Consider the following 23,181-nt stretch of genomic DNA (forward strand, 5'->3'; position numbering starts at 1 on the left):
CGGGCGGCGGCTGCTTCCCGCCGCCGGCTACCGCTCCCGGCCGGGACCCGACCCGAGCCCCGCCCTGCGGCCTGGCCCGAGGGGCGGGAACTGGACGCAGCCGGGAAGGTGGCTCCCTCCTCGCGAGTCCCGCCGCCACTCTCTGGCCGGGTCCCCGTCTGTCTCCCGTACGGGAGCCATCCCAACAGGCACATTCCGGCCCAGCACTTGCGAGCGAAGCGTGCCCCGGGGCCAGGACCCGTATTCCCGCCACAGAGGGGCCGGAGGGCCCCCCCCCCCCCGGGTCTCATCGCTAGATGCCTAGAACTGTGATCCTTAAGAGCTGGCAGGTTGTTCAGAGATGGTGGACTGACTGCAGGGAGACAGCTAGGTGGTTAGGGGCGCGGGTAAAGAAGCACAAGATCTGTCTTCTCTTTCCGGCTCTACCATTTACCGTGTGTGCCCGGGACCTCAGCTACCTCCTTGTGAAATGGGAGGAGTCCTTGCTGCTTCACAGAGTTATTGGGAATTAAATTCCCATCAAACTCTTACATGGTCTCTAACACACAGCTATGACACACCTGATTGCCAGGCAATCCTGCAAGTGCTAGAGGATCCAGCAAGCACATCAGCTATTCACCTATCCTGGCGCCCACAGAATGTGTGAGCCTGCTGGAAGCAAGGTGAAGAACTGGAGTTGGTTTGGTGAGCTCACTGCCCCTAGGGGTTTGCACCCTCAGAGTAGAGAGGAGGTCGCTCTTCTTTTTTTCTAAATTAAAACAATTAATTTTCCTGTGAATCATGCCTTGAAAGATTTCAGTTGTGTATAAGATGCAGTCACATCCACAACTATTTTGTAGGAAACATGTAAACAAACCCCTTGGTAAAGTCACAATGCAATAGAAGACCCAGACTACTGACGATACAAAAGCTTTCAGAAGGAAATGTTAAAAGGTTAAAGGGGTATAAAGGGTTAAAAATCTGATGGACTTAGGTACTTGTTTGGGGGAGGAAAAGCACTCAGTGAAAATCTGCCAAAAGCAAAATAACAGGTCTTAGACTTGGGATGCCTGAGGCTTGCTCAGTGCCTAAGACATAGTAGGAACTCAGTCAAGTATTGCTGAAATACAGTGCATTGGAACTGGCGACATGTATCAAATCCTGTTGTGTGAACTGGATTTGAAGAATTACTTCTTCTGGGGGAAAAAAAGGCTTTTGAAACAATAAAAATTATACACAAAGAGCAGGATCGGAATAGGAAAAATATTTTGGAGCCAAAACTCAGTATTTCTAAATTAGATGCTGAGTTTACTTACAGCTGAAAGAATGCAGTGTTTTAACACTGCGGTTGAATCTCATGCCTGCCATGGTGCCCCTCCTCTCTCAGAGGGGGTCCAGGTTGCCCCTTCTCTTCTTTCTTACTTTCCTTTCCCAATTTTATTCATGTTCAGTTTATTCCAAAGTGATGACGTAGACATTGTGCTTATTGCTTTTCTAACCTTCTCTTCTTCCTCTTTGAACCAAAGCAGACTGACTGAGAGTTGGGGGTCTTCTAGAGTTGATGTCCAAAACGGTTTACCAAAGTGAATAGAAGACATTAATCCTTAAGAAAATTCATAATACCATTTACCTGGAACTGGAAAAGAAATGAGTTTACAGCTAAATAACATTCTGTAAGAATTTTTTTTTCCTTAAAATAATCCCAGATTTTAAGATGTTCCTGAAGAAGAAAGTCATTCCCATAGTGCTGGAGTGAGTTTAAGCAGTGGCTGAAAAATATGGCATAAGAGCTTCTTTCCTTTCTTTCTTTGGATCACATTTACATTCCCAGTGGGATTAGTAAGAATTTGCAATAGTTACCACAAGTAATTGACTCATTTTTCAGGCAGCAGGGCAAGGAGGCCAAAAACCAGAAGAAATTAACATTGTCTTAATAGCACATTTAGATTATAGATTCATTTGTAAAATGATAGATATTTATGAAAACATAACTCTAAAACTTAAGTTAAAAGAAACTGATCCAGGCTTGTTGCATTTAGCATAGCACTTAAGAGGATTCATTCATTCATTTATTATCAAATTTTTCTTGAGCACCTCCACCATGGGTTAATCTGAGTGAATTCCTTATTTTGATGAAATTCTTGTTCATTTCACCATTTTAATACCAAAGATTCTTTTAGAGGAGCTAGAAAAATGATTTTGCTTATCTTATTAGTAGATGCCTAGAAAATGTTAGCTACTGTTGTTCTCAATGACTTTAAACCAATGATTGCCACAGCAAATGGTCCCTACTAACTGGAAAGGAAATCTATCAGGAAAAGGAGAAGATAGGAAGTGAGTTGGAGCTAAATGGCTGAGCACACTGTAGTAACTCCCAAACCACAGCATTTCTCTTCAATAGTTTTCTTTAATTGTTTTAAATTGCCCTAAGCCAAGGAAACTAACCAATTTACTAATGTGTTCATCTTTTATTTGTTATCATAGCTTCTGATAAGAGGGCTGCTTTTTGGGTAGTATATTAATATATTTGAGGAATAACAACTTGATAATAGATTAGTATTTATGAGTAGGATATTTTAAAATTATTTTGTTCCTCACTTTTCTCAGTGTACTGTCTGAGAAAGATGATTTTTCTGGTTCATTGAAAATTTTGAATGCTTTTATGAATAAGAATAAGTAATTTCTTCCCTACATTCTTTCTCTCCTTTTCTCCTTCCTCCTTTCTTTCCTTCCTTCTTTCCACTTCCTTCCTTCCTTCCTTCCTTCCTTCCTTCCTTCCTTCCTTCCTTCCTTCCTTCCTTCCTTCCTTTACTTCCCTCTCCCTCCCTCCTATCTTTCCTTTTCTTTCCTTCCTCCCTCCTTCTTCCCTCCTCCTTTCCTTTCCTTGCCTCTCTTTGCCTTGCCCTTTCACAAATGTGTCTTTTCCCCTTTATAGCTAACATAAAACTTTAGCCAGGGTCTATTTTTTTTTCTAACTGCCATTATGCAAATTAATTATTAATGAAAATAATGATGACTTCTAATTTCAACATTATGGTATTATGGCTTAATAATGTTTAAAGCATTTGGAGTAGACCAGTTTTCTGACCTCAGCGCTTACTGACATTTTGTGTCGGATCAGTCTTTGCTGTGAGGCGTTGTCTTGTGCAATGCAGGGAGTTCAGCAGCATCTCCGCCCTCTGCCCACTAGTTGCCAGTAGCACTCCCCAGTCATGACAACCAAAAACATTTCCAGATGTTGCCAAATGTCCCCTGGAGCCAAAATCACCTTTCCCCTCCTTTCCCAGGCTGAGAACCATTAGATAGGACATTATTGAAACAGTTCTTCATGTGAATGGGAAAAATTAAGTTCTAGCTGTCCACTTACATGCCCATGCTTAAGATTAGTCTCAGACTCATAATTCCAATTTGTCAGAAACTTTAGGGTTTTTTTGAAATTAAGCTCGAGGATACTTGTTTGGTCTGTAAAGTTTTCAGAAAAACCCATTATCAGTGATTAGTTCCAGATTTTCAGTATACTGCTGGTATTATTTGAGGGATACATATACCTCATCAAGAGACTAACAAGAAGCAACTAACTACCAGGCCCTGTCTTGCAACCGCCTGCTCTTCCCTCACAAGGGCCAGAACAGTTTGAATAATTATAGCTGGAAAAATGGAGATGTGAAGCCTCTTTAATCTTGTGGCTATTTCAAATAGCATCTCCTCTGGCCAAAAAGCCTTTTCATATAGAACAATGTCCAGAATTAACTTCTAGTTGGAAGTACTTGACTGTTTGAAATAGGCAGGGAAAAAAGAACACTCTTAAAAAGTCTATAATCATTCATGATTAGAGCTGAGAGGATAGGTCATTCCATTCTATTCAAAACAATGTATGACAACTAATTTTAGATTGATTTTATCCTGTTTTCCATAAGTAAAGGATGTTCCTGTTTAATTTTTTGAGTATCCCATTCATTTCTGGAATATTGTATATATAAATAAGACATGTCCATAGGACTTTGATATTTTATCTTTCCAAAACATGAAATAGGTGGTAATTAGCTTTTGGTGAACATTAACTTTTGAATTAAACACTCAATAAGTACAACTTCCTCTATATTCAAATGGGAACATATTTCTGTAAAGATGAATAGTTAAGTGTCTTTAAATACTCACTGAAATGTATATAGTAAGATGACTAATTATTAAGACAGATGTAGAGGTTGTTTTCTTGATTTGGGGTTTTACTTTGGACAGAAAAAGTATAGCTCAATTTGAAGCCTTTGTTTTCTCTAGTAATTCTTCTTTTTACAAATGTTATTCCATTTTCATTTAGAGTAAATTCCAATTTAAAAACATAACATAGCTAATCTACATTAGTCAAGATAAAAAAGATGGAATTTTTTTTGTTTTGTTTAGTCTTAGTGCATATTTCTAATATAAGAATAAAGAGAAAAACAGAATGCCTTCCACCTGAATCTTGCAAATTAGTGTTTTGGTGTCTACTACGTGACCTTTAATGCTTGAGGGAGTCATCTGGGAGTCAAGAGCAAAGGAAATCCAACTGCACAGAGCAGATGGAAGACTGGAATACTGCCAAGGGGTTGGGCAGAAGAATTTTTAGATTATATTTTTCTATCAATAAATATGTGGGAAGAATTTTGTTTCTACAGAGTTTACTAAAATAATGTTTGTTTATTTCTATTCTGTGGTTACACAAAATTATAAGGCAGATTTTTACACTACGTAAAGACACATAATAAATTAGTCAATTTAGGTGTCTGTATCCACTCTTTCTGGGTCACTGAAGCCCAATTAGGCCCTCACTGTCTATCAACCACTTAATAACTTCTAGTTTCCTTGTTTAGAACAAGGAAAGGGTTGGATCTAAAGGTGGATATTAAAGAAGTTATTCTATTAAATATATCATATACAGGACTATTGACATTCTCAATAGGTGTCTCAATAAGATAATTTTTCTCTGGTTAACCAATTAGTAAGTGAATAAATGTCTTATTTCAAAAGTAATTTTAGTGGATGTTTGCATTTTCTTAAAAAGATAAGAATCCTCCAGAGCATTCAGAACATTCTCCTCATGCTAATCTCAAGAAAAACAATAAACTTTTCATTGAAATATGCACTGTATCCTATAACATCTGTATTTATGTCACTATCTCACTTTTGGGAAATGATAAAAATTATTTACCAAATAGAGTGACATTTTCCCCCTTAAAGGTGAATGAATGTAAGATTCTGCTTATCACTAATTATTAGTCTCCATACATTCACAGTTACACATTTTACTAACAAGTATGCTTTTTCCTTTTTAGAAATTATTGTGGTCATTGGAAGCTCTTGGATAAACATGTCACTGAAAATAAACTTAGATAGTAAAACACTGTGGTCCTGAAAAACTGCACACTACTTTATTTGGAAATAGTAGAATTTGCAGAATGTTGCTGTAAAGGGCATGTTACTCAAATTACTTGGTTCTGAAGACTCTTACTATGAAAGCAAAGTATTTTCTGAAGGAGTAGAGCACAAATAGCTAAATGTTTGGACCAAAAAATAGAGTTATTATTTTATCACTTTGGAAATGTTATCCAGTTTCTCCATGTATACATTGCAAGTCTTTTTCATTAAAAAAAGAATTAGCATAATAGAAGACATGAGAGGTGACAAATAAATGCTATGTTTAAATTATTTATAAGTATAGGATGCTGATTATCTATCAGAGTAGGACTATCTTTTAGAAACAGAATAAAATTCAGGTAAGTTCCTTTTAAATGTAGAAAGATGTTTTAGGATAGTAAAACCTCCTCTAGGGGCCTACACTTGTGCCAGGGATCTCCTTTTCTTCTAAGTTTCTTCAGTGTTTCCTTGTTGGCTTTATTTTTTCCTGGCAGACAAAGTTGTTTCCATGATAGAACTGTTTCTTTTTTCCTCCTCTCTTTTCTTGCTCTCTTCTTTTCCAAAATATTGTTTTCCTCTGTCACATAGTCTTGCTCATTAATCTCAGGGTTGGGTAGAATTTAGAGGTTCTAGATCAATGTTCACTCATCGGAGAATCTTCATAATTGACCATACAGACTGTTGGAATATTTAGCAATGGAAAATTATTTTTATAAGAAACCCAAATATGGTTGCTATAAAATTCTTCATTATTTCTTCCAGAATCCTCTATTTGAAATTCTTCCTTTCTACCTAAACTTCCATCCATCCATCCATCCATATCATTTTCTGCCTTCTACAGCTTTAAAAAAGTGTGAAATATCAGCACTATGAAGTGTTTGAAAGTAGTTTTTAAACACCAACCCCGTTCCTCCTAAATTCCCCTTTTAACTAACAGATTTATTTCCTACAGTTGTTATTTGCATGTCACTGCTTCCAAATGCTTCTTTTAATTCTCTCTTTTTTTTCCTGGTCCTGTTCTATATCTCACAATCACAAATAAAGCATAACACTTGGTCTGGGGTCTCAGCAGTACAGGGTAAAGCAAGCATTCTATATTACCTTGTTTGTATTGATCACTAGACAGATTGGTTTTTTTGACTGCTCTATCCTGGTGCTGATTCAAACTAATACCACTGGATATTAAACTTTGTCAGTCATTTGTGCTCCTTTGTGTTTTGGTTAGGTCAGACTGATAACATGAAATAATTGATGATTTGACCTTGAAAGGATGATCGTATCATTCCTATTAAATTTTATCATGCTTTGAGTTTTTTCTTATTTTTGTTAGTTTTCGGTGTATTACTTTACTGTTAATATGTAATTTTGTTCATGTTTTTATTCAGTCACTAGTAAAATTTTGAATAGGGCAGGGTTGAGAAACAAGTTAGTTATAAAGCATTCCAATATAATGGGTATAAATATGCTGGTGATTTGAAGCCTGTTTCTAAGCTTGTCCTGCTGACAACTTTGATATCTTAAACGTTATAGGTCTATAACCTTGCTCTTGATTTCTACCACCAAATCTGAACCTCTGGTCATTCTCATCACTTAGTTGGTCACAAGAGTCAGCTCTAATTCTTTCATTTCCCTCATTGCCTTCTTCCCTATTAAGCTGGTTAGTTCTACCTTCAAACTCAATGCTTTTACCTTCTTTTATTTGCACTTCCCCTTCCTGTTCTAACTTAATGTCTTACCTGAACCATCAGTAGGCTCCATGTTTGACTCTGCTTGTTCTTCTCTCAGAAACTATTTTCTTCACACAACAGCCAAAGACTATATATATTTTTGTTAAAGTGTTGTATAATATACATATACATACCAAAGTGAACAAATTATAAGCATTAGCTCAAATTATCACATGGAAAACATATCCTCATAACCTCCACTCAGATCAATAAATAGAACATTACCAGACCTCAGAAACCTGTTGTATGCCCCTCTCTCTACCACCTTCATCTCCTCCCCCAAAGTAACTATGATTCTGAACTCTAACGTGATGTATTAGACTTGCTTGTTTAAAACTTTATATAAAGGATTTCATATATAATACTTTTTTAAGTTTAATTCATTTCATTAAACATGACTGTGAGATACATCCATGTTGTATAGATGAATAATTTTCTATCATTTTCATTTCATCTCCTGTCATTACAGTGTGTTCTAAGAGAATATTTGCTGAGTTAAAGGGTAAATGCGTGTTCACATTTTATAAAGCGTTTGTTCTTTTTTATAAAATGATTATTCTAATTTACACTTTCACCAGTAGTGAATAAGAATTCCAAATGCTCCACATCCTCATGATAAATTTAGTAAGTCAACAAGAATATAAGAAAATATTAAGATTGGCAATGTCAAGAGTGAAAGGTGACAGATCCCTGCTGTCTTTTTGAAGTCAGTAGATAGATGAAAAGTGAAATCGAGTACTGGTTTGGGAGTGTTAATTTTTCCAAAAGGTGGATTACTGGAAAACATACACTCATAGGAACACAGAGGGGTCAACATAATCAACTTAGCTGAGAAATGCATTCTTATTCACTCTTCATTGTTACTAAATATTAGGTCCAAAATGTAAAGTCAAGTTTCTTGAGTCTTGGTCCAGGACTTTTTCCAATTTTTCTAGGTTCTCCCTGCTTCTTTTAGGGACATGGATAGAGAGTTAATTAACTCTGGTCCTTAGGCTTGAAATAGATATTACTTTATGGGCGTGGGGGAGGGGGAGGGGGTGATGGGCATGGAGGAGGGCACTTGTTGGGATGAGCATTGGGTGTTGTATGGAAACCAACTTGACAATAAACTATAAAAGAAAAAAAGAAATAGATATTACATTGATTTGAAAAGAACCTCTTAAAATATTTAAGGTGTGTTTGCTTGTAGGATACACTTAGCTTTATATTTTGACACATATGCGGTGTTGATTATAGTTATGGAAGCATCTGAAGGATAAAATCACTAACCTCATAATATGCATGTGTATTACATGTTTTATGGCTTTTCTAAAACAAATATTCAGTTCTCAGTGGTTTTTCCCTGAATAGTAGAAATACCCCCAGATAGCTTTCCTCCAGCTCCCTATTCAGGAAAAGCATTATGATCTGGGAGCGCTGATAGTACATCCAAAATGAAATTGGTAATTTCAGTCTGTGAAAACATAAATTATTCTGAAGGTAATGAAAAGGAAATCATGGGCCAACTATTATTGGGAATTATTTTCCACTGCCTTCTTTGATTGATAGCATGAGGAAGGTAGAATTAATCCAAAAATATTTGCAGCTTAAAAGTCAGGACTTTGCTAGCTCTTAAATAACAAAGGAAAGAAGGGAAAACACATGGACAATGTTCTGAGTCAATGGGAGCGGCTCCTGCCTCTCCAAAGGGGGATGGGGGTGGGGTGGACTGACCCTAAGCACTGGCAAAAAAAGGGGCCACCCAGGTGGTTTCAGGTTTGGCCCAAATAGCTCTGAAGTGCCTCAGAAAACACTGGACTAAAAGAGTAGAAAGAAATGCTTGTATTTTGCTGTCTTTGGAAGAATGGTTTAAATAGAAGTTGGAACCATATGGAAAAAAAATCTAGAATATTTTTGAGTTTCTTTTTTAAAATAACAGCTTTATTGAGCTATAATTCACATGCCATACAATTTACAAATTTAAAATATACAATTTGATGGTTTTTGGTGCATTCACAGAGCTGTACAATTATCTCCACTATCAATTTTAGAACATTTTCATCACCCTCAAAAGAAACAACATATTAGCTATTATCTTCTAATCCCTTCATTCCCCCCAGCCTTGGGCAACCCCTGATCGCCTTTCTATCTCTGTAGATTTGCCTGTTCCTGTAATGAATGCATGAGATATCTGGTCTTTGTCACTGCTTCTGTCTCTTAGCACAATATTTCTAAAGTAATCAGTTTGCATCATAAATCAGTACTTCATTCCTTTTGATGGATGAATAGTATTTCCTTTTAGTAATGTTATTTATCCATCAGTTGATGGATTTTCGGTTTGTTTGCACTTTTTGGTTATAATGAATAATGCTCCTATAAACGTTTGTGTACAAGTTTTTATAGAGACATGTTTCCATTTTTCTTGCATGTGTACCAAGGGGTGGAATTGCTGGATCATATTGTACCTCTATATTTAGTCTTTTGAGGAACTGCCATCTTGTTTTCCAAAGTGACTGTACCATTTTCCATTTCTACCAGCAGTGTATGAGGGTTCCAGTTTCTATACTTTCTCATCATTGCTTGTTATTATTTATGTTTTTGAATTTAGTCATACAAGTAGGTGGTGAGTGGTATCTCATTTGGGATAGTATTACAAAATACCATAGACTGGGTGTCTTGTAAAAACAAACATTTATTTCTTATAGTTCTGGAGGCTGGGAAGTCCTGGATCATAGTCCCAGCAGATTCAGTATTTGGTGAGGGCTTCCTGGTTCATAGAGAGCATAAACAATGTATTACTTCAAAATCATATTCTGTAGGTACTTTAGTGGAAGTCACATGGAATAATTGTCTTAAGAAGATAAAGGAGGGATGCCTGGGTGGCTCAGTCGGTTAAGCATCCAGCTTCCAGCTTCAGCTCAGGTCATGATCTCACGGTTCATGGGTTCGAGACCCAGGTCAGGCTCTGTGCTGACAGTAGCTCAGAGCCTGGAGCTGCTTCGGATTCTGTGTCTCCCTCTCTCTCTCTCTGACCCTCCCCGGCTCATGCTGTCTCTCTCTGTCTCTCATAAATAAATAAAAAACATTAAAAAAAAAAAGAAGATAAAGGACCAAGACAAATTTTTGACAGTTAAAGAAAAAACTTGTTATGTATTTACTCATATATTAATAAAACAGATGATGATAGCATCAAATTGATGTGATATTTGTATTCCATTGGCTACATAAAAACAGTAATATTAGTATTTATAATATTCTGGAAATTACGTTCTTTGAAGTTATTTAAACGGTGGTAAAGAAGATATTTTGTATATTAACCTAGAAATTTATAAAGGGGTACATACTTTTTTCCCAAACTTTTCCAGGAGATATTGAGCAAACAAAACAAAAACAAAAACAAAAATGAAGTGAAAACGTTGCTAGGGATCAAGGAAGGGTATTTTCCAACTACACATGCTTTGCTTTTATAACTTATTTTCACCTCTGATGCTCTCCATTATATTAATTTTTATCCCGATTTTATCTGAAAAATCTTGGTATTAGGGGAGGGTGGGAAAGCAAATGAACAGCAGCTGTCCAGTCTGTGAGCACATTCTGCTTCTGGACTTCATCCCAGAAGATGCTCCTGAATGATTCCAGTGAGATGTGAACCAAGCCTACTTTTCAAGACCTTCAGAGAAAGCCCTTGATCTTTCTCCTTAGAGTGATTTTCATCATTTTTTAGGGTTTGTTTGGTTGGGTTTTGGTCAATATATTAAAAGAATTTAGAATATTCCAACTTAAAAGAAGAAGCTGATTATGTCTAAATTATAGTAGGTATATTTTTGGAAAAGTGGTTACATTTAAACATTATAAGAGTGTTACAAGTTGGTAAGTATATTGCAATGTTTGATTTGGCAGTGAGAAGTAAAGGTTTAACTGAGAGTAAGATTTTCATCTTTTCAAGCCAAATATGGTCAATTTTTAACACTTGACAATGTCCATCCATATATAGGTTTCTGTTTATAGCGAGACTTGGATTTATCACTCCTACAACTCCTCCATGTTGCAGAGTGGATTTTTCATGCCTTTGAACTTCTTGTGGTTTGGCACTTAACCTGCTCCCTCTGAGGTCCAAGCTCATGAAAAATTAAGCTAATAGGAGGGGATCTTTGCTAAGATGGAGAAAGGAGATAGGGAGGGACTCTGTGTGCATTCAAGATGCTGTGAGGAATTGGGTTATTAAGGAGAATGTGATGAGAGACTATTTCTGAGGATATAAGGTAGGTAGGGGGAACAACCAACAGCAGCAGGGGGCCTGCCAAACAAAGACTTGAAGGGCAGGGAGGGACTAGTGACTAGAATCCAAAAGCCACCTGATAGTGTGGCCTTTTGTTTGATTGTCTGTTTTTTTAAAATAGTGTATTGTCAAACTGGTTTCCATACAACACCCAGTGCTCTTCCCCACAAGTGCCCCCCTCCATGACCACCACCTCTTTTCCCCCTCCCCCTCTCGCTTCAACTCTCCATTCGTTTTCAGTATTCAGTAGTCTCTCAGGTTTTTCATCCCTCTCTCTCCCCAACTCTTATTCCCCCTTCCCCTCCCCCTGCTCCTCCATTAGGTTTCTCCTGTTCTCCTGTTAGACCTATGAGTGCAAACATATGGTATCTGTCCTTCTCCGCCTGACTTATTTCACTTAGCATAACACCATTGAGGTCCATCCACCTTGCTACAAATGGGTAGATTTCATTCTTTCTCATTGCCATGTAGTACTCCATTGTGTATATATACCACATCTTCTTGATCCATTCATCAGGTGATGGACATTTAGGCTCTTTCCATGATTTGGCTATTGTTGACAGTGCTGCTATGAACATAGGGGTACATGTGCCCCTATGCATGAGCACTTCTGTATCCCTTGGGTAAATCCCTAGCAGTGCTATTGCTGGGTCATAGGGGAGTTCTGTGGATAGTTTTTTGAGGAACCTCCACACTGTTTTCCAGAGCAGCTGTACCAGTTTACCTTGTCACCAACAGTGTAGGAGGGTGCCTGTCTCTCCACACCCTTGCCAGCATCTATAATCTCTTGATTTGTTCATTGTAGCCACTCTGACTGGCATGAGGTGGTATCTCAGTGTGGTTTTGATTTGTGTTTCCCTAATGATGAGTGATGTCGACAATTGTTTCATGTGCCTGTAGGCCATCTGAATGTCCTCTTTGGAGAAGTGTCTGTTTATGTCTTCTGCCCATTTCTTCACTGGGTTATTTGTTTTTTGGGTGTGGAGTTTGGTAAGTTCCTTGCATATTTTAGATACTAGTCCTTTATCTGATATGTCATTTGCAACTATCTTTTCCCATTCCATTGGTTGCCTATTAGTTTTCTTGATTATTTCCTTTGCAGTGCAGAAGATTTTTATCTTGATGAGGTCCCAATAGTTCATTTTTGCTTTCATTTCCCTTGCCTTTGGGGATGTGTCGAGTAGGAAATTGCTGCGGTTGAGGTCAAGGAGGTTGGCTTTTTGAAAGACAAATACAGCTATTGGTGGGTTTGGGGGAAATGAAACCCAGATTCATTCTCCTCCCATCCTTTGATCTTTTGCAGGTGCCACCAACTGGCCAAACTGAGTTAGAAGACAGAGTGTAGGGGCACTCTAGATGCGGTCCATAAGGCCAACTCTCTGGAACACAGGCCAGGGTAGGGAGAATGGAGAGCATAATCAGCATATTTGAAGAGTACTTGGAGAATCCAGCATGCTCAGAATGACAATATACTAGTGCTGTAAGAGGTTGTCCATGCAAAATAAAGTTGTGTTTTGTAGCTCAATTGCTCCTATGTTTCTAAAGAAATTGAGGGATCCTGTAAACTGAATGTGTTTTTCTTCAAAATTCGTGTTGAAGCCCTAACCTCTAAGATGATTGTGTTAGGAGATAGGGCCTTTGGGAAGTAATTGGGTTTAGATGAGGTCATGAGGATGGAGCCCCCATAATGGGATTGTTTTCCTTATAAAGAGAGAAAGAAACACTAAGAAGAGACACCTCTGCTATGTGAGGGTACAGTGAGAAGGCAGGTATCTGTAAGCTGACAGAAGGGTCTTTACCATGAACCTGACCATGCTAGGATTCTATTCTTGGGCTTCCCAGCCTCTAAAACTGTGAGAAAATAAATATCTTTTGTTAAGGCTCCCCAATTTATGGTGTTTTGTTATGGTAACCCAAACTGATTAAGATAAGGGGTCTACAGTTTGTAAAGCTGTCTCCACCCACCATGTACACATTTCTTATCTGAGAGTCAGGATGCTGGGAAGTTAAAGGCACAGTAAGAACTTTCTTTTTTTAGAGAGGAGAGAGTGAGAGTGATCGAGTGCATAGGGAAGGGGCAGAGGGAGAAAGAGAGAGGGAATCTTAACCAGGTTCCATGCTTAATACAGGGTTTGATCTCACAACCTTGGAATCATGATCTGAGCTAAAATCAAGAGTTGGATACTTAACTGACTGGAACACCCAGTTAAGGCAGACAGTATGAACTGATAAGAGGATTGACAGAAAAGGAAATGAACTGTTTTGTTTCATTCCCTGGGGACTCTGCTATTGTTACTCCATAGCAATATTTTCTTTCTTGTATGGATTTTTTTCTCTCCATCTTTTCAAACATTAGCGACATAACAAAGAAATTATATACGGATATGTGTGCATCTTGTGAGTGTGTTTATGCATACATATATACATATACACAATATATATTGTATACAAATGTAATTTTAAAAAGTTAGTTGTTTTTTCAAAGTGTTTAGAAACAGATCCCATATCTATATTGCTTATAAGTTTTGTGCTGTAGTGTCCAAACAACATAATTCAAAACTATATTTAACTTGTGTGATTTGGAACTTGTATAAGTCCGTAAACTTTTAACACTATTCTAGCATTTATACATTTACAAATAGATAATTAAAAAAATAAAAAAGTATGGAAACATGATTTCTATTGGTATCCTTCAAACAAGATTAGTGATAATATGATACATTTATTTGTTCTTGAAAAAATATTTGCTCCTTTCTAACATTTTCTTTAGGAGAAAATGATTTAATAGAAGTAAAAGAAATGGAATGTTGAGAAATCTCTTCAGTTATGTAAATAGTGGCATATTCTCTCTCCATAGAAGGAAAGAGAAACAAATCATTTATTTCTGAGGAAATATATTCCAGCCCTGTTGTCTGGTGGGAAGAGGTAAATAATTGTTCCATGGAAGCAAGATATAGTTGAGAAGCAAGAGCATTACCTGTTTGGATAGTTGGTGGAAGAGTTAGTCTGTTAAAAGCAGTTATCTCCTGAAATTTTTACTTTTCAGAAGAGAGTGTACATATTGAGGGAAATGCCTTTCTGGTTTTATTTCAAACTAGTAAGAAAGAACAGACTTGTAATCCAAAAGTAGGGGGGACCCTAACTGTACATGCTAAAATCATTGAGGCAAAGCAACTGTTTACTTGGAATGCAAATTACAGGAAGAAGCAAAGTATGACAAACTGAGAAGAAATAGCTAGACACAATGAAATGTCATAGTTGGAGTAGAAAAGAAGAGAAACCTACATAAACCATTCTTTACTGAACATTGAACTATGGTGCTAAGCAAGTGTGCCTTCATTAAATAAAACAACAAAAAAGACATAATTAAAGAGAAATAAAACAAGGGTTAGAAAGGCTAGAGACAAAAACAAAACAAGCCTGAGAAAATGGTTAAGGATAAAATAAAAAGGTGAAAGGCAAGGGTGGTTTAAAACTCAGTTTGGTGCAAGATGATCAACAAAAGTGAGTATCTGCCTTCTAGATTGGGAGAATGTAGGCAAGTTAGCCATCACTTGAGAGGAGGATGAACCGCCAGCATTCCATTTTACTTCTGTCTTATCTATCAAGAAGAAAACAAATAGGTAAGAAGCTGTTGAAGATCTTAATAAAAGAAGAGAAAGTGTGGTTGGGAAGGTAGGAGTTTGCAAAATCATTTATTCTTTTTTGGAATTATAATTACATGTGAAATGATGCACAGATCTCAAGTGTGGACCTTGATGGATCCTGACATATGTGTACAGCTGGGTAACCATCACCCTAATCAAGATTAAGAATATTGCTATTATTCTAGAATGTTCCTTTGTGCCTTTTTTCAGTTAATCTTCATTCACTACCCCCTGCTGAGGAAATGACAGTTCCAATTTTTATCACCATAGATTTGTTTGGCCGATTCTTGAACCTTATATAAATGGAACCCTATTAGCATGTACTCTTTTTGTATGGCTTCTTTTGCTAACATATTATTTTGGAGAGTTATCTATGGTGTTATAAGAAGAGCTGTGTTTGAGTCCCAGCTCAAATACTCTAGTTATGTGAGTGTCACACAAGATTTAGGCTCCACAAGGGCAGGGATTTTTATCTGTTCTGTTCAATGTCCTATGCCCAGTTGCCTAGGATTAGGCAACTGCTACATATTAAGTGCTCCATTTCTCAACTATGAGATGAAAATTAAAACAATAATCTTTTATACCCATGTTCAAAGGGATTTGTGAGGCATAACTAAGGAAAAGTATCTTAAATTGCTTTGTAAACTCTTCTTTCTAACGTTATCTTTCATTATAGACAAACCATGAGTCCCTTATAGATAGTGACCATATCTTATTGATCTTTGAATTTTTCACCTCTTACATAATATACAGTGTTAAGTCAGTAATGCTCCTTGAATAAATTTAAGTTTGTTCTTTGAAACTCAAGTTAGTATGTGCAGCTTTGAGGGGAAAGCAAATAGAATCAATGTTTGTTGAGTTAAGGTACCTCATCTGCGCAAGTGGCTTATGTTTGCTTGTGTCATAATTATTAGGCAATAAGAAACTCTGAGACTTCACACTGGGCTAATGTAGGGCCCACTGGATTGGGAGGGGCTCAGAGAGATAGGTTGGGTATCGAGTCAGAGGTATACCAGATTGAGTCCTCTGAGGGGCAAGCAACAAAATGAAATATGCTGGATGTGCAGAAGATTTATTGGGGGAACACCTGTAGAAGGAAAAAAGCCAACCGGTGATGGGGAGAATTGTCAAATCATAATGCAATATGAAAGAAAGAGGGAAGGAGGAAGAGTTGGTTAGGCAGAGTCTCAGACTGCAGAAGAGTTGTAAGAAATTTCGGGCTGGCCTCAGCATCCTCATGCTCAGTTATTGGCTGTGGACAACCAGTGGGAAATGTGGTATCAGCAGGAACAGGGTGTGGATTCAGAGTAGCATCTAGGGCCACCCATCAAGTATGTTCCTTTTAACAGGAAGTCTAAAGTGGTGCATTTTAGTGTGGATGGGATTTGAGGCAATATTCCAAATTTCACTGTCAATAGAATGAGTCAAACCTGGTTTAATCTATCCAACTGATCCTCAGAAGTGGATAGAAAAACAGTAAATTGGTAAGGAAGAATGGTAAACCAGAAGCATGTGTCAAGGAGGAGCCATGTGTTATGAGGGGTTTAAATAAGTGAAACAGAGAATGACAGGAAGAGTCACCCATATGCTTTTTGCTGAGTGAAGCAATTGATGTAGAATATACTTAATTATATAGATTTTTAATCTTCAGATTCTTTTTTAATGTTTATTCATTATTTTTTAGAGTGAATGGGGGAGGGGCAGAGATAGAGGGAGATAAATAATCCCAAGCCAGTTTTGCGCTTGGTTAGCCCAGAGCCTCACGTGAGGTTTGAACTCACAAACTGTGAGATCATGACCTGAGCCCAAATCAAGACTTGAATGCTTAACCGACTGAGCCACCCAGGTGCCCCTGAGTCTTCAGAATCTTCTCAGTTTGGAAAATGTGCATTTAAAAATGGCTGATGGAATATGCTGTATTAGAATCTAGAGAAAGGCCATCAAAGTGAATTAAAAGGAGAACGGATCACAAATCTATCCCAATAGTATGAGAAAAGAGCTAAGTGGAGGCTTGGTGAATAAAATTATGAAAACTTAAGGGAATTGTTTTGTCTTTTCTTTCTATTTTTTTTAAAGACCTATTAGCATTCACTTGTATTTATTCAGTTATATTTTCTAAAAATTAATAAATAGCTTACATATTTTGTTGACATATATGCATATCCTGCACCACCCTCCTCCAAAATAGTATCTTGAGACTGTTTGCAAATTCAGGTTTCATCACATAACTTTGATTGTGGCAGTATATGCTTGAGGGTTGTGATACACCTTTTTTTAAATTGAAGTACATTTAATATACAATGTTATATTAGTTTCAGGTGTACAACATAGTGATTTGACATTGTGATAAATGATTTTATAAGGCAAATTCATGCCCCAGAATAGGGGATTTCCTATTTATGTCTTTTTTTTAATTTATGTTTTTAAATTTATTTGGGGGGGGAGGGGCAAAGAGAAAGGGAGACACAGAATCTGAAGCAGGCTCCAAGCTCTGAGCTGTCAGGACAGAGCCCGATGTGGGGCTTGAGCTCACAAACCCCAAGATCATGACCTGATCAAAGTTGGATGCTTAACTGACTGAGCCACCCAGGAACCCCTAGAATAGCAAATTTATTATGAAATGACTTTTAAATTAATTAATTCACTTTAAATGGTTCTATTTGTTGTCTAGAATGTATGGGACTTTTTGAGCTTAGTTAGTCAGCAGTGACTGTCCACAACCAGTTCTAACATGACAGCAAATGTCTTTGTTGAAACATTCAAGCTGCAATTACAACACATTGCTTCAGGTAGCAATTTCTGAAAGAAGTTGCCATATAAATTCTACTTAGTCTGAGGCTATACTCACTGTATAGTCCCACCCAGGAATAATCCTATACCAGCACTGTGTTAAGAAACAGTGTCTAAGACCAGCTCTAATTTCCCATAGTAAACAATTAAACAACGTAACAAAATAATAGCTGTTTTTAGTAAGTGGGGAACAAGCAGCACAAAACTGTGATCCTTGTGAGAAAGAAAGTACCTGTGAACCCTGCAGTCTTCCTGGCTTTCTGCCTAGAGTCCATTTCTAACCGTGAGTATGGAAAAGAAAACTCCAACAAATTCTGGAGGCCTACTGACTTGAAAAGGTGAAGATCAGAGTGGGGAGGCTGAGGGAGCTGGAAGTTAAAGGGTGGAGTTTTGGAAAGGGGGATACTTTCTACAAAAAGAGCTCCATAAATCTGCATGGGGCATGGGGCACTCTCTAGTCTTCGTTAAGTCCTAGGCTGCCGGTGTGTAGAGTAAAGCTTCACAATGATGGACAGAGAATCACCCTGGAACTGGAACAGGAAGTATTCCCAGAGGTCACAAAGGGCAGGAAGGTATTTGAGCTGTGACCATCCAGAATGGAGAATCCTGCTTATCATCTGGGAAATCTGATGAAGACCTCAGGAGTTCCGATGGAGAAGTAGGAGTGAACAACACCAAAGTGAAGGATATTGTAGACCCATTCTAGCAAAATGTAAAAATAAACTTCAAAGTGATGAAATGGATCTGCAAGTTATTTAACTCTATAAAGGAAGAAAACAACATCCAAACACTTAGAACATAACATTCACAACACCCAGTAACCAACAAAAATTTAATAAACAAGCCAAGAAGAAGGAAAATGTGATCCATAACCAGGAAATACATTAGTCAATAGAAAAACCACAGACATGATAGTTTTGTTAGAATTAGCAAAGATGTAAAAAACATGAATATAGTAGGGAGAGAAATGTAAACTATTAAAAGGACCAATTAGAATTTATAAGAATGAAAATACTATATACCAAAAAAAAGTAATTGCTCTAAATTTTCAAGTTTGATAAAACTTATAAACACACAGGTCCCAAAAGCACAAGGGACCTAAACACTCACATTCTAATACATATACATCAAGGTATACCGTAAACACATTTCTAAAACCACTGAAAAAGAATATTTTAAAGGAAGTTAAGGGAAAAAGGCACATTATTTACAGAAACAAAGATAAAAATTATAGCAGATTTCTCATCTCATTATATGTCAGGGGACAGTGAAATGGCATTTTTAGAGCATTAAAAGGAAAAGGAAGTTATCAATCTAAAAGTCAATGAACAGGAGCGCTGCTCTGGCAAATAAAGCCAAATAAAGACATTTTTTAAAGAAAAAAATTGAAAAAATATTCAAAAAACCTGAGCACAGTAGAGTAAAGGAGAGGAGGGAGAAGCAAAAGAAGATATACAAATGACAAACACATGAAAATATACTCAACATCATTAATCATTAGGGGAATGCAAATTAAAACCATTATGAATCACCACATACATCTATCAGATTGTCTAATTTTATTTTTGTTAGATTTATTTATTTATTTATTATTTTTTTAATAGTTTATTGTCAAATTGGTTTCCATATTTATTTTTTTTAGGGAAAGAGAGAGAAAGAGAGAGAGGGAGCATGCGAATGGAGGAAGGGCAGAGAGAGAGAGAGAGAGGGAGAGAGAGAATCCCAAGCAGGCCCCACTCTGTCAGGGCAGAGCCTGATGCAGAGCTCAATCTCATTAACTGTGAGATCCTGACCTGAGCTGAAATCTAGAGTTGAACATTTAACTGACTGAGCCAGCGAGCATCCCAAGATTGTCTAATTTTAAAAAGACTGACCATACCAAGTACTGGCCAGCACAATTAGAACTATCATAGATAGATTTTGGCAATATAAATGGTATAATCACTTTGGAAAACAGTTTGAGAGTTTCTTTTAAAGTTAAACATAGACCTACAATGTGATTGAAAAGCCTCACCCCTGTTTTTACCTAAAAGAAATGAAAAGTTGAGTTTTCATAGACTTATACATGAATGTTCATAGTAACTTTATTCATAATAGCCAGAAAATGAAAATAACCCAAGTGTATCAAGAGGTGATGGATAAACAAATAGTGCTATCTTTATAACACAGAATGTTACTTATCAGTAAAAAGGAATGAAATACCAGTACATGCAGCAATATAGATGAATCTCACAAATATTTTTTTTACATGTATTTATTTTTGAGAGACAGAGCATGAACAGGGGAGGGACAGAGAGAGAGGTAGACACAGAATCCAAAGCAGCCTCCAGGCTCTGAGCTAGCTGTCAGCACAGAGCCCGATGTGGGGCTTGAACCCACGAACCGTGAGATCATGACCTGAGCCGAAGTTGAACGTTCAACGAACTGAGCCACCCAAGCGCCCCAATGAATCTCACAAATACTATGCTGAGTACAAGAAACCAGATTCCAAACAGTCTACACTTTATGATTCCATTTATATGAAACTACGAAAAAGACAACATTTATTCAGAGCAACAGAATAAAGATCCCTGGTTACCAGGGAACAAGGCACATGGGGCAAGGGTGTTAATTGACTTAATAAGGACAGAAGGTACTTTTAGAGGTGTTGGACATGTACTGTATTCTGACTGCAGTGGTTATATGGTATATATTGTATATATATATTTGTAAAGACTCATTAAATGAATGCCTAAAATGGATGTTTTTACATATGTAAATTATACCTCATTAGAGTTTATTAAAAATAAATCATCAATAAAACAGAAAGGAAATTAATTCTATTTGGCTGAAATCTTCCTGGCTATCTGCCTAGAGTCCATTTCTTACCATGAGTACAGAAAAGAAAACTCCAACAAATTCTGGAGGCCTACTGACTTGAAAAGGTGAAGATCAGAGTGGGGAGGCTGAGGGAGATGGAAGAGACCCCTGTCCTTAAAGGCCTGCTTTAGCTTGTTAACTGCAAGAAAAAGAATACTTAACTATAGCAAGAAAGCAATTGTATTAATTTGCTAATCTATATCTTTGACTTTGGAGATGCTAATAGTACTTGTTTCTGGTTAAAGTGAAAGCATTTTTGAATTATTTTGGCACCATAATTCTTGCTCATCTTAGAAACAAGTCCAGTCTCTTGTAGTCTGTGGTAACTTAAATGTCTACTGCAACTAAAATTAAAACAATTATTCTGTTGAAATAAAAATAATATATGAACAAAAGTATAGATGTAGTGTAATAAGTAATAATATCTTAGAATGGTAAATACCTAGAAATTTTCCCAGTATCTGAGGCCAAGGAAGATGAAATTACTACCCTATGTTACAAAACTAGTAAGTGGTAAAGTCTTTATTTTTAAGCTGAATTTTCTGCTTTCAATTGATATTGAATTTTATTTTATTATTATTTAAAAATTTTTTAATGTTTATTTTTGAGAGAGAGAGAGAGAGAGAGAGAGAGAGAGAGAGAGAAAGAGACAGAGTGTGAGCAGGCAAGGGATTGAGAGAGAGGGAGACACAGAATCCGAAGCAGGATCTAGGCTCCAAGCTGTCAGCACAAAGCCTGACACAGGCCTCGAACTCACAAACCTTGTGATCATGACCTGAGCTGAAGTCGAATGCTTAAGCGGCTGAGCCACCCAGGTGCCCCAATATATTGAATTTTAAAATAGAGTCCTTTCTGCATTTTGTTACTCTGTTCTTCTCCATTCTGCCTTATATCTTCCTAGAGGGGCTTTTTGCCTTTCTCATGCCTGTTTTTCCTGTTCCCATCTCTGTGCCTTTGTTCATATTACTCCCTCATCTGGAATGTCCTTTTCATTTTCAGCAAATACAGATGGTCAAGGAAAGTTGCCATGATGTTAGAGTACCACAATGTGTTTTTGCTTCTTTTTTTTTAATTTTAAAACAGTTTATTTATGTATTTTGAGACAGAGAGCAAGGGAGGGACAGAGAGAGAGGTGGAGACAGAGTATCCCAAGCAGCTTCTGCATTGTTAGCGCAGAGCCCAACACCGGGCTTGATCTCATGAATCGTGAGATCACAACCCGAGCCAAAATCAAGAGACACCACTTAACCAACTTAGCCACCCAGGTGACCCTGTGTTTCCGTTTCTTAAGAAAAATATGATGATATATTTGATGAAATACATTCCCATGTATCATATTTACCTCAATCTTTATATCTGTTATTCGTGTCATGGACTGAACTGAGTTCCCCAAAAATGTATATGTTGAAGCCCTAACTCTCCAATTGGCTTTTGGAGACAGGATCTTGAAATAGCTGATTCAGGTTAGATGCGGTTGTAATGATGGGGCCCTAATCTAATAGGAATGGTGTCTTTAAATAAAGGGAACAGACACCAGGGATACACATGTAGAGAGAAAAGGTCATGTGAAGACAGAGTTGGAAGGCAGCCGTCTGCAAGCCAAGGAGAGAGGCCTCAGGAGAAGACAACCCTGCCAGGACTTTGTTTGACTTCATGACTTCTGATCTGTGAGAAAACAAATGTCTGTTCAAGCCACTCAGTCTGTGGTATTTTGCTATGGTGATCCAATAGGTTAATACAATTCCCTTCGAGTACTTTCTTAGATCCATCTACTCCAAGGAAATATTTCTAATTAGTGTTTCCTCTATCCTTAGTATCAATTTTATAATTTATTATGTTTTACTTTTATTTTTTATAGGCAGTTATAAGCTATATATAAAATAATGGTTTTAGAATATTCATTATTTAGTGTCTGTGGGAAATTCTGTAGCAAACTAGAATTATTTGTTGGTTTGATCTGAGGTCTACAAGGCCTGATTATAGGCATTTCTCTATAACTGTAACAAAACACCCATAAACTGAATAGTCATGTTTGAATTGTACAATTGATTTGCTTATCAAAGATCCTCAGTCAGTGCTTTTATTAAAAAAATACAGTAAAACACAATGTCTTTCTTAACAAGTTGCTATTGTTCATAGAGCAATGGAAACCAGATCTTAACTAGTACATCTTTTTCTCCTTTAGAAATGCCTTTTGCACACAAATTAATTTAGAATTCTTTAGACTTACATAAGCATGTCTCATCTCTGGTGAAGGTACATAACACATCTTTTATTTCTTTTGTATTATGTCACTTCTTTTTTATGTTTATTTATATTTGAGAGAGAGAGAGAGAGAGAGAGAGTGAGAGAGAGAGCATGAGCAAGAGAGAGGCAGAGAGAAGAGAGAGACACAGAACTTGAAGCAGGCTATAGGCTCTGAGCTGTCTGCATAGAGTCTGAAGTGAGGCTGGAACCCACAGACCTCAAGATCATGACCTGAGCCAAATTCGGATGTTCAACTGTCTGGGTCATCCAAGCACCCCTG

Source organism: Suricata suricatta, chromosome 2 (genome assembly GCF_006229205.1).
Source record: "Suricata suricatta isolate VVHF042 chromosome 2, meerkat_22Aug2017_6uvM2_HiC, whole genome shotgun sequence".
NCBI lineage: Eukaryota > Metazoa > Chordata > Mammalia > Carnivora > Herpestidae > Suricata > Suricata suricatta.